This window comes from Dipodomys spectabilis, unplaced genomic scaffold (assembly GCF_019054845.1).
Source record: "Dipodomys spectabilis isolate Male_0828 unplaced genomic scaffold, ASM1905484v1 ptg000033l, whole genome shotgun sequence".
Lineage (NCBI taxonomy): Eukaryota > Metazoa > Chordata > Mammalia > Rodentia > Heteromyidae > Dipodomys > Dipodomys spectabilis.
The window spans coordinates 1,581,624-1,592,959 of record NW_024870710.1 but is presented as its reverse complement, the minus strand read 5'-3'; the positions used below and the strand labels follow the sequence as shown (position 1 = coordinate 1,592,959).

Genomic DNA, 11,336 nt, shown 5'->3' with positions numbered 1-11,336 from the left:
TATATATATATACACACACACTCATATATATACATATATATATATATATATATATATATATATATATATATATATATCACATTTTCCCTTTTTTTATTGGGAAAGTACCGTACAGAGGGTTTGCAATTACATGGGCAATGTAAAGAGTACATTTCTTATAAAAAATTGTTGCCTTCTCCTTTGTTTCCCCTTCCCATCCCTTTCCATCTGGCCCCAGCTCGCGTCCCCCTACCCCAAGCCAAAGTAGTAAAGTTCGTTTTTGGACATAATGTCTTGAACATCTCATTATTGCAATGGGTCCACTTATATACCTATTTAAACAATTTGGTTTTCTCTTCCCCTCCACAAATTATACCAACATCAAATACAGTGAAAACATCGGTTATACCGTGGGGGATTGCCATACAATGCAACAAAAAGAAATCATCTTATAAATATGTTAGAAACAACAAAAGAAAGAAAAAAATTCTTTTGAAGCCTTATCTTGAGGTTCATTTCGCCTCACATCAACTTATCTGAACTTTTTTACTTGTCTCAGACATATACTAGTTATTGCAAATAAGGGAAACCATGGGACGTATGTTTCTTTGGGCCTGGCTTATTTCACTTAATATAATTTTTCCAAGTCTTTCCATTTCATAACAAATGGAGCTATGTCATTCTTTCTGATGAGGTATAGGTTTCCATTGTGTATATGTACCACATTTTCTTGATCAGTTCATCTACTGAGGGGCCCTGGGTCGGTTTCATATCTTAGCTATTGTAAATAATGCTGCAATAAACACTGTTGTGCTGGTAGCTTAGTATGGTTTTGATTGTGATCATTTGGTAAATGCCCCAAAGTGGGATTGCTGGGTCATAGGAGCTGTAAGTGGATTCTTGAAAAAAATTATATATGTCCGTGCCCTGCATCTTAAATACACATTTCTCTAGCTTGGGGAGGAGAAAGAAAAAAAAATGTTTAAATAGGCAAACAGACCAACCCATTGTAACAATGACATGCATAAGAGAATATGTTGAGAAAAGAAGTTTACAATTTAGGCAGGGAAGCGGGGAAGAGGGGAGAGGTGGAGTGAAGTTGTGGAGGTGGGAGGGAAGGGGGGTAGGAGACAAACAGGAGGAGGTAATACTGCTTGATAGAAAATGCACTCATTACGTTGCTCAAGTAACTATAACCCCTCTATACAGTATTTTTACAATAAAAACCTCTTAAAAAAAAGAAGGTGTCATGTACACCAAGTATAGTAATCCAGTTCTGTAATCCCAGCTGATTGGGAAGAAGAAATGACAAGATAATGGGCTGAGGCCAGACCACAGAAATAACTGCCAAGACAGCCATCTCCCATCTCAACAAATGAGCTGGCCATCATGATTCACATCTGAAATCCTAGCTAATTATTGGGAGGCATAGGTAACAAAGTCTCCGTCAATCTAAGATCACACCTGTGCAAAAAGTTCAAGACCTCAAGCAAATAATATGGACTAGAAGTATGGCAACAGTGGTTGAGCTGCTGGGTGCTATACAACCAAAGTCCTGTCTAGCAAGCAGAGAACTCCTGGATAGAACCCTAGTAATACTCCACTCTTCCATCAAAAAGCCTAAATAAGTTTGTCCTATTTGAACATCTAATTTCAAGGCCACTGACAGATCAGAGATGGTGACATTCTCTTTAAAATTAGGTATTCAAAAGAGACAAAGTTATTTAGGCTTGAAAGAATTGAAAAGGAAGGAAAATGCATGTGATTTTTGTTAGCTCCATAATTCTTGAAAATATAAAATGCATATATCCATATATGTATGTATATACATGTATGTAAATATATGTACAAGTAGTTCATCTCTTTTCTGTGTAGCAAATGGTACAAATGAATCTGCACAATCACTACTCAAAGGCATGAATAGACAAAGAGAAGGAGCAAAGTACTCATATTCAGGAATCTATGGCTAGCCAATAACCCTGAAAATCTTTTACATCAGTTTGCATGCGTCAGTTACTACAGTACAGGGACAGTAAGGCTACAATGGGATATCAGGCAGAAGAAATGAGAGATGAGAGATACAAATGGTACAATATTCTTTCTGATGGGTAAGTAGAATTGCCAGTGTGTGGGTGTGGGGGGTGTGTATTACATTTTCTTCATTCATTTCTCTTGAGGGGTATCTGGGCTGATTCAGTGAGCATGGTTGTAATGAAACTTTAACTATATCCTGGTTTGTAAACTTTCAGGTAAATGGCTAGGAGTAGAGTTGATGGATAATATGGAAGTGGGTAGTCAAAAGAGAGGTGAAGTGAGGAAAGGTAGAATGAAGAAGAGGAGTTGGTGGAAGTGCAGAAAGGAATCCAGTAAATTTCCTACAAAATTAAGAAGAGTGAAGGAAGATATTCATAGAGGAGTGATGGATGAGAATGTTGAAAGGGTTGGCATTGATCAAAGTATACTGTATGCATTAATTGCTTTATTTAATGATAACTCAAAATATTGATTAAAAATCATGTCCCTAAAATGTTATGCAATTAGAAGCAAAGCATGAGAATGTGCTCAGATCATCTCTAGGGTCTATAAATCTTTTTTCGTTAGGATGAGTTTTAGAACAACAGTAATGATGCCTATCATCTGAAGAAAATTTAATGATTTCCAGCTATTTAAAATAATCATTTTAGGAGATATGGCTCAAGTGGCATTGGCTACCTCGTGACCAAAGCTCTCAGATATTAAATTCAAGACTTAGTCTTGAACATAAGTAAAAACAATCAATAAAAGTCAAGCACTTTCCTGGGCACTGGTAGCTCATGCCATTAATTCTAACTTTAATCAGAAGGCAGAGATCTGGAGATCTCAGTTCAGTATCAGCTTGGATAGTAAAGTCTGTGCGATTCTTGTCTCCAATTCACTGCCAAAGAAATCTGGAAGTGGATTCATGGCTCGTTGCCTACAGTATTAAGCTCAGGAACAGAACCCAAGCCTTGAGTTAAAGCCTTAGAATAATGTATATATATATATATATATATATGTATATATATATACATATATACATATGTATATATATATATATATATACATATATATATATGTATATATATACACACACACAAATGAAGTAAATCACTCAAGTTCTCAACCTTCCATTTCCCTAATATTAATTCTAATCCTGGTCAAAACCCTGAGTAACCTTGATGATATAGTAACCCAATCCTAAAATTAATGGACATTACTCGAGTTTAGATACATCCTTACAGATACCCACTGTCTTTGAAATGATTTGCAATTTGCTCCAAATCCTACAGATTCCCTAACTTGGACTCTGAAATCTATCTTGTCCCCTGTTAGGAATCATTAACCTCAAATCCTCATATCATGAAAAATACCATAGTTTCCATTGATCTTAACTTTTACTGAACTCCTGTATATCCAAAAAGAAGCTGCGGGTTTATTTAAAATCTGCTCTACTTCCAAACCCTAACTATATATCTGAACCTTACTAGAAATCTAACTCTAAATTTAATTCTATTGAACCCTGAATAGGAAAATTAGGGAAACTCTGTAGTTTTTTTTAAAATTTTGCGCTTAATTTACTTGAAAGTTTTAGTAGAAACTCAATTTTACCTTAAAGCTTACCATTCCCTAATCCTAAGCCTAAACTGAATTAGGAAATTAAACCTAAACCTAGAAATAATGGCCTTTGGAGTCTAAAAGCCACACAAATACATTAGTTTTTCTTCATCCTAACTTCAATTCAACTCATCTTTCTAAAAATAGTTTGTAGTTTCACTCATTATCTTGTCTTTATTGTAACCCTAACCCTAACTGGAATATTGATGTTAACCCTCACCCTAATCATACCCTAATCTTAATATTATTAGCAGTTTTCTATTTCACATTCATCCTAATTCTAACTCTACTTGTTATTCGAAGATTTACTTTCAGTTTGACCCTAAATTTTCCATTTCCTTAGTGCTTACACTAAGCCTAGCTGGAACTAAAACCTAACTTTCACCCTAATCATAATCCAATTCTAATATTTAAGAAAAATACTCTAGTTTTTAATCATTCTAATGAATACTTCAGTTTTCACTATGGAAATGAGTTTCAGTTTGTCCTAATTCCCACAGATTTTCTGACTCTACCTCGAAAATTATTTTGTTCCCTAACATGAGCCATTATATTACTTGTCCTCACATTCTCTTACCAGGAAAAATACTGTAGTTTCCATTGATTCTACCTTTTCCTGAACCACTGTATCTGAAAACAGTTTCAGATTTACTTACCATCTAGTCCATTACTTAACGCTAACTCTCAACCTAAACCTGGCTGGAAAACTCTCATTAATCACTATAAGAATGATCACTGAGAAATAAATATAATGATAATGTTCTAGTTACTATTCAGCCTCACATATTTGCTTCTACTTGTTACTGAACACAATTTTATATTAAAAGCTTTCTTATTCGTAACAGTATATATGATCAGAAGAAAATACTGACCCTAATCTCAATCCAAATTATATGACAATACTAACACTATCACAAGTACACTAGTTTTCACTCATCCTTCCAAACATAGGTTTCATTTTTTCCAATATCTTAGTCATTTTCTAACCCTAAACTTAATCTTTCTTAACTGGAACATTGAGAATAACCATCAGCCTAATTGTAAGTAGATTCTAATATTAATAGCAATACTCTTGTTTACATTCATTCTAATTCTTATCAGGCTTATATTAATATTTACCTTCAATTTGACCCTCATTCTTTTCTCCTTCACTCTAAGCCTAACAATGGCTTGAATCCTAACCATAACCTTGACACTAATCATATCCCAGTTCTAAAATTTATGAAAAATGCTCGTTTTGTGCAATCCTTACTGAAATTCCACTGGTAATTCTTGAAATAAATTGCAGGTTTTCTGTAAACCCTATAGATTTTTTCACTCTTAACTCTGAATGTATTTTGTTCCATAACAGGTATCATTATACCCATTGATCTCAAATCCTGATATTATGAAATACATTGTACTTCCATTACCCCAGCTTTTACTGAATTCCTAGAACCTAAAAAAAAAAAGGTTCAGCTTTACTTAATATTTAACGTTTCTTTTTTCTTTTGTCAGTCGTGAGCTTGTACTCTGGCCAGGGCATGATCCCTGAGTTCTTTAGCTCAAGGTGTGCGTTTAACCAATTGAGCCACAGCACCGCTTTTGTGTTTTATGGTGGTTAATTAGAGATAAAAGTCTCATGGAATTTCCTGCCTGGGCTACCTTTGAACTGTGATCCTCAGAAAACAGCTTCCAGAGTAGCTAGGATAATAGGCGCAAGCCACTAGTTTAACCCATTGCTTTACTCTATCCTCAACCCTGGTTAACCAGAAACTTAATCCAAATCACATTCTGATTTAACACCAAATGGATAATGCAAGGAAAATTGTCTACATTCTATTCATTCGCACATTTTTTGGCTTCTACTTCTTATTGGAAAACTAAAATTTACCTTAAAGCTTATCCCTCCCTAACCCTAACCGGAACAAAAAAGTATCTCACACTTTAAACCAAATTATTTCTGAATGTTTAAAGTAACACAGACTGGTTTTCATTCATTCTTGCCATTCATTCTTCTTAAAATATGTGGCAGTTTTACACAATGTCTTACATGTTTTTTTCATCCTAACCCTAACTGGCACACCTTTCCTAATCCTAAGCATACATATAACCGAACCATCATGTTAATAACAAGCCATTTTTTTTCATATTTATCCTAACTCTTGCTTAGTGTGTAGGTCTAAATTTTACTTGCATTTTGAACATAAATTTTAAATGTTTTTCTATTTGCTGTCAGGTTTTATTTTTCATTATTTTTTAAAAATTTTATTTCGTTGAAAAGATGCTTTAAATAGGGATTAGTTACATGTGTAAGGTAAGGAGTAAGTTTCTTGTTGAGCATTGTTACCCACTTCTTTCTTGTTCTCCCACTATCCCATTCCTCCCCACTTCCCTTACCCCTCCCTCCGCATGGTGTAAACTTCATTTTCAACATAGTGTCTTGTTAGTATCATTGTTGCAATGGGTCATCCTGTGATGAACCTAAATTTTCTATTTCTCTAATCCTAATTCTAATTCTGTCTGGGATCCTAACCCTAACCATAATAATAACTATAGCTCAATTCAAAAGTTAACAAAAAATATTCAGGTTTTCATTCATCCTATTAATTCACTGTACATCTTGAATTAACTTGCAGTTTAGCTTAAATCTTCCAAATTAGTTTATACGCACATATATAAAGATGTAATTTTATGTGAAAAACAGAAGATCTTTGGAGGACAGAGTAATGAGAAGGAAATAGAGGGAGTATAATCAAATACGTTAAATATATTATGGAATTGTCACTTCTGACAATTTATATCCATTATCAAAATAACTAAAAATTAATAAAGAACACACTGCTTTCTAGTGTTCTTTAAGAGAGCCATGATCTGTCTTCTGAAAAAAAAAAAACAACTCGTGTTAGATAAACTTTATCCATGCATAATGTATATTGTTGGCCAATTATTTAAGTTAATGAATAAATATTATCGAATAAGATTCCATGACAAAAAAGTATAAAACAGTTACTTAGAAATTATTTGAGAAAAAGTTATTGTCATGAGTTTTAGGAAACGGAATTGCTATTTCCCTACAAAGCAATGAATTAGGTTTACTAATCTAGTATTTGTAGTAAGTTTAGAGAACATAATTGGCATGAAAAACAAGTATCCGTACATCTTGTTTCTTGAATGAGTGATATTTTAAACATTTCCATTTATTCAAATAAATACTTAGGTTTACATTTCAAAATAAGTGCAATTTTATCTCCTTTCAGAACTAGTACTTACCCTGCAATTAAATGTACTAGCATATTCAGGTATTTACAAGCTAAATTTTCTATGTTTTATATGTAGCTCTACATATTCAGAATGACATGATTTTTTTATTCATAAATGTCTAACCTCAGATTTTTGCTTCATCAATATAAATTGTCTCATGAGGTTGTAGTGAAGGCTCCAGTAACCAGAGTGGTCAATAACATTTCCTGAATTCTAAATTTTAAATCAAATCATTTTTAAGCTTTGATAATATCATTTATGGTCTCTTCAGAGCAATTAAGCTAAAACAAATAATACTTTTTAAACATTTCACTCATATTTTAAAGAATATTAACATAGGTCAAAAAGAGTCTAGTTATTTCAGACTCATCATATTTTGTGATCTAGGTGTGAAAAATGTAGAGAGTAGAAGGTCCTTATACTCAATAAATAGTTTTGGTTAAATTAAATCATATATCTGGATTTCTAATTTGGAGGTTAATCACATGGAAACAGGAAAATAATAAAAAAAATTACTTTGGGATCAACAGAAAAAGATATTTGTGCATGTACCACAGTTGCTTTATTAGTTTGTAGTTGAACACTGGACGTCCAATTATATCTTGGCTGTTGTTGTGAATAATGTGAATAACAATGAACTACAGATATATTTATGAGTTACCGAGAGAGAAATAATCACATGATTGGTGGGTCAGATGGTATTTAAACTTTGTATTTCTTTAGAAAACTGCATACTACTTTCTACAATGAGAACACTAACCTGTATTTTGACCAAGAGTGTAGACAATTTCCTTTTCTCAAGTGTCACCAGCCAACATTATTACCTTTTGAGTTTTTTAAAGGGCAGGTTTTTACTGTGTGCAGTACCCAAGACTGGCCTTAGACTCCAACCTCCAATCACTTGGAATTACGAACCTTTACCACCACACCTGGTTCCGTGGATATTTTTGGTAAGAGTTATAATAGTTAAGAAGTAGTAACATAGTAATTTTGAATTGCGTTTCTCTAATGACTTCTGCTCACAAAGCATTAAGCTAGCATAGAAGTTGTATTAAATACAAATTTGTAAATCCACAGGCGATTTTCAGGGCTTTTTGGGAAACATGTCTATTCAGAACTTTTGTCTATTTTTAATCAAGTTTCTTGTTAATCTCATCTTTAATCTCTCTATAGAAAATCAATAATTAATTCAAGGTAGTAGAAAGGAAAAATTTAAGCAGCTCTTAACATTTAAAAATTTTTAATAGCATGATATTGCTTAAATCATTTTCTGTTAACGCTTGAGACTACATAACTCAATTTAGTTAGAACTTTTATAAGGCTATATATATTTTATTTATTTTATTTTGATTGTTCTTTCCAAAGCCTGCATGACTAATTTCACTTGGTTTCTTTCAATCTCATGTAGTACAGATTTCAAACTGAAGAATAAATGGAAGGAAGCAAACAAAAAATATAGGTCTCCTCATCTGATGATGCCTCTACAAGAATGGTGAAAGTGTTCAACCTTCTAAGGACCTATGATAGAATATCAAAAAGACAATTTATTCTTCTAGGTCTTCCTTATCTTTGCGATGTAACTTAAATGATGTAAAACACAATACACTGCTCAGATACTTTTATGTTTTATCAGTTTTGCACATTTTCATATGGATTTCACCGCAGTCTACAACATTTCTTCATCGTTCTGTCCCTGATATTTTTACATTATCACGACATAACATAACCAGTTTGATATACAGCATGAGAAGGTATCCACCTGGCTTCCTTGGAAGCAGAGCATGGTCAATAGATATTACTTCTGGTTGCTCACACTACATGTAATGGTTTCTGTATTAATTATCACATTCTATTTGGTATTTAAAAAAGAATGCTGGCTAAACTCAAAGCTCATTCATAGGTTTATGTTAAGGGTTTCAGAAGTTTTATTCTGTTAATTCTTAAGATAACATCTGCTATAATGCTAATGTTATTACCATTGTAGTGTTGAGAAAAATTGTAGATTTTTTTATTTTTTAATATTTTTAATTTTAATTTTATTTTACTTGTGAACATACTGTACAGAGGGGTTACAATTACATGGGCAGGATAATGCATACATTTCTTACCAAGCATTGCAGCCTCCTCCTTTGTAGTTAAAGACAGTAAGCGTATGGCCCAAAGACACACACAGTGAGGAAGGAAATGAGTCAAAGTTTCCAAAAGTCTTTCAGCAATACCAAAAAGGTGTGTAAAATCTCTCCATTCTCTTACATTCTCAATTCAATATTCATATTGTCCAAGAAATAATAGCATAGCAAATATTGCCCATGGTGATTGTTTACTGTCACATTTTGTCTTCAACACAGACTGTGTTCGTGACATTGGGTTATCATGCACAGAACTGAGCTTACAAATTGAGGGCTGAAGACAGCCAAATTTCTTCTGTTCCACAGTTCCAGTTTCTTTTTCAAAAAGTACTAAAACTTTTAAATATAATCCCTTACTATCTTTTAACAGTCCCTAAATGAATTAAATTGACATATACTTACTCCAAAAGGCTTTCAAATTAGGAGATGATAAAACAGGCCCCATGAAGTAAATTTTCTTTTATTTTTAAAATTATTCTAAAAGACTTGTGCTGGCTGGTCACACCTATCTACTCTGAATATTTGCTCAGGAGACTCAGATCTGTGGATAACACTTGGGAGCCAATCAGGGCCAAAAAAAAAAAAACTTCATGAAATTATTTTTCAAAATGTTTAATGAACTAGCAAAGAGCCAGGAATTGAGATGTAGCTTATAGTCGTGTTTGCTTTCGGGCTGCTGCACTCACACACACACACACACATTTATTCAAATTACCTTCATATTAGTGTTCTGCATTAATTTATTTGTTAACGATATTATATGGGTAAAATAGAGGAAATAAACTCTTCCATCTCAAAAATGTTCATATGTTTTTTATTGTAATAATACTGTAGAGGGGTCACATTTACATGAACAAGGAAACTAGTACATTTCCTAACAAGCATTGTTACCTCCTCCTTTATATTTCCCCTACCATCCCTTCCCTCCCACCTCCACAAGTACACTCCCCTCCCCTTTCCTGCCTCTGCCTAAATTGTAAAGTTCATTTTTCAACATAGTGTCTTGTGCATCTCATTGTTACAATGGGTCGACTTGTATCCCTATTGGAGTATTTTTTCCCTTCCCCTCCCCAAATTAGAGAAGCATACATACAAGATGTAAGTGCACCAACTTCAAATACAGAAAAAACAGGGGTTATAGCGTGGAGAGAAACATACAAAGATACAAAAAAATGACATTGCACATTATAAGTACATTAGAAACAATAGTAAGAAACAAAAAAACACTTGTGTCCCTACTTGGGGTTCAATTTCTTTAACATCATCTTATCTGAGTATATGCACATATCTTTTGAACTTTTCTGCTTATCCCAGACATATATTCATTATTGAAAATAAGGGAAATCATGGGACCTAGGTTTCTTTGGACTTGGCTTACATCATGCAATAAATATTTTTCCAAGTCTTTCCATTTCCTAACAAATTGGGCGATGTCATTCTTTCTGATGGAGGCATAGAATTCCATTGTGTATATATACCACATTTTCTTGATCCATTCATCTAATGGGGGCATCTGGGTTGGTCCCATATCTTAGCTATCGTAAATAATGTTGCAATAACCATAGTTGTGCTGGTAGTTTTAGTATGATCTTGTTTATAATCATTTGGGTAAATCCCAAAAAGTGGGATTACTGTGTCATACGGGAATTTTATGTGGAATCTTTTGAGGAACCTGCATACTGCTTTCCAAAGTAGATGAACAAGTTTACACTCCCACCAAGAATGCAGTACGGTTCCCTTGTGGCCACATACCTTTCAGCATCTGTTGTTGTAAAAATATGGAACGCTCCACAAATTTCCATGTCATCCTTGCGCAGGGGGCATGCTAATCTTCTCTGTATCGTTCCAATGTTAGAGTATGTGATGCTAAATTGAACACAGAACATTTTTTATATATAAAGTATAATTTTTAATCATTTTATTAAACTAGACAATTCAATAAAAAGTAAGTTCAAAAAAATTGTTGTGAAATTTTAGAATCATGTATGTCTTACATAAGCACACCTTTAAGAATAAAATCAAGATAGACATGCCAAAAACAAAATAATTCCAGATATTTGTACTTCAAGAGATGTGTAGGAGGAGGAATTCAATTATTCTATACAAGGCACCTGTCAAAATGAACATTGCAGCAAGTGTTAAGGTTTTTTAAAAGTTTTAATGTTTTAAATATGGTTAATTTGGGGATTTTACTTATATATGCCAAAAATAGGACTGTTAGGCAGGTATAAAACTTTTCTATAAAGTATTTAAGATTTATGGTAGCAGACATTAAATACTAAGTATGTACATTTCAGAGTTTATGGAAACTTTATTAATGAGAATTTGCAAAGTCTTTGTGTAAAGAAGCAG

The 11,336-nt window shown here is 33.3% G+C and overlaps 1 non-coding gene across 1 annotated transcript; it reads right to left on the bottom strand.

The window, feature by feature from the left end:
* Nucleotides 1-10,756: 10,756 nt before the first annotated feature.
* On the bottom strand, nucleotides 10,757-10,863 carry LOC122105751. The gene has a single exon (XR_006147089.1). It is a non-coding gene; the product is annotated as a U6 spliceosomal RNA (small nuclear RNA).
* Between the last annotated feature and the right edge of the window lie 473 nt (nucleotides 10,864-11,336).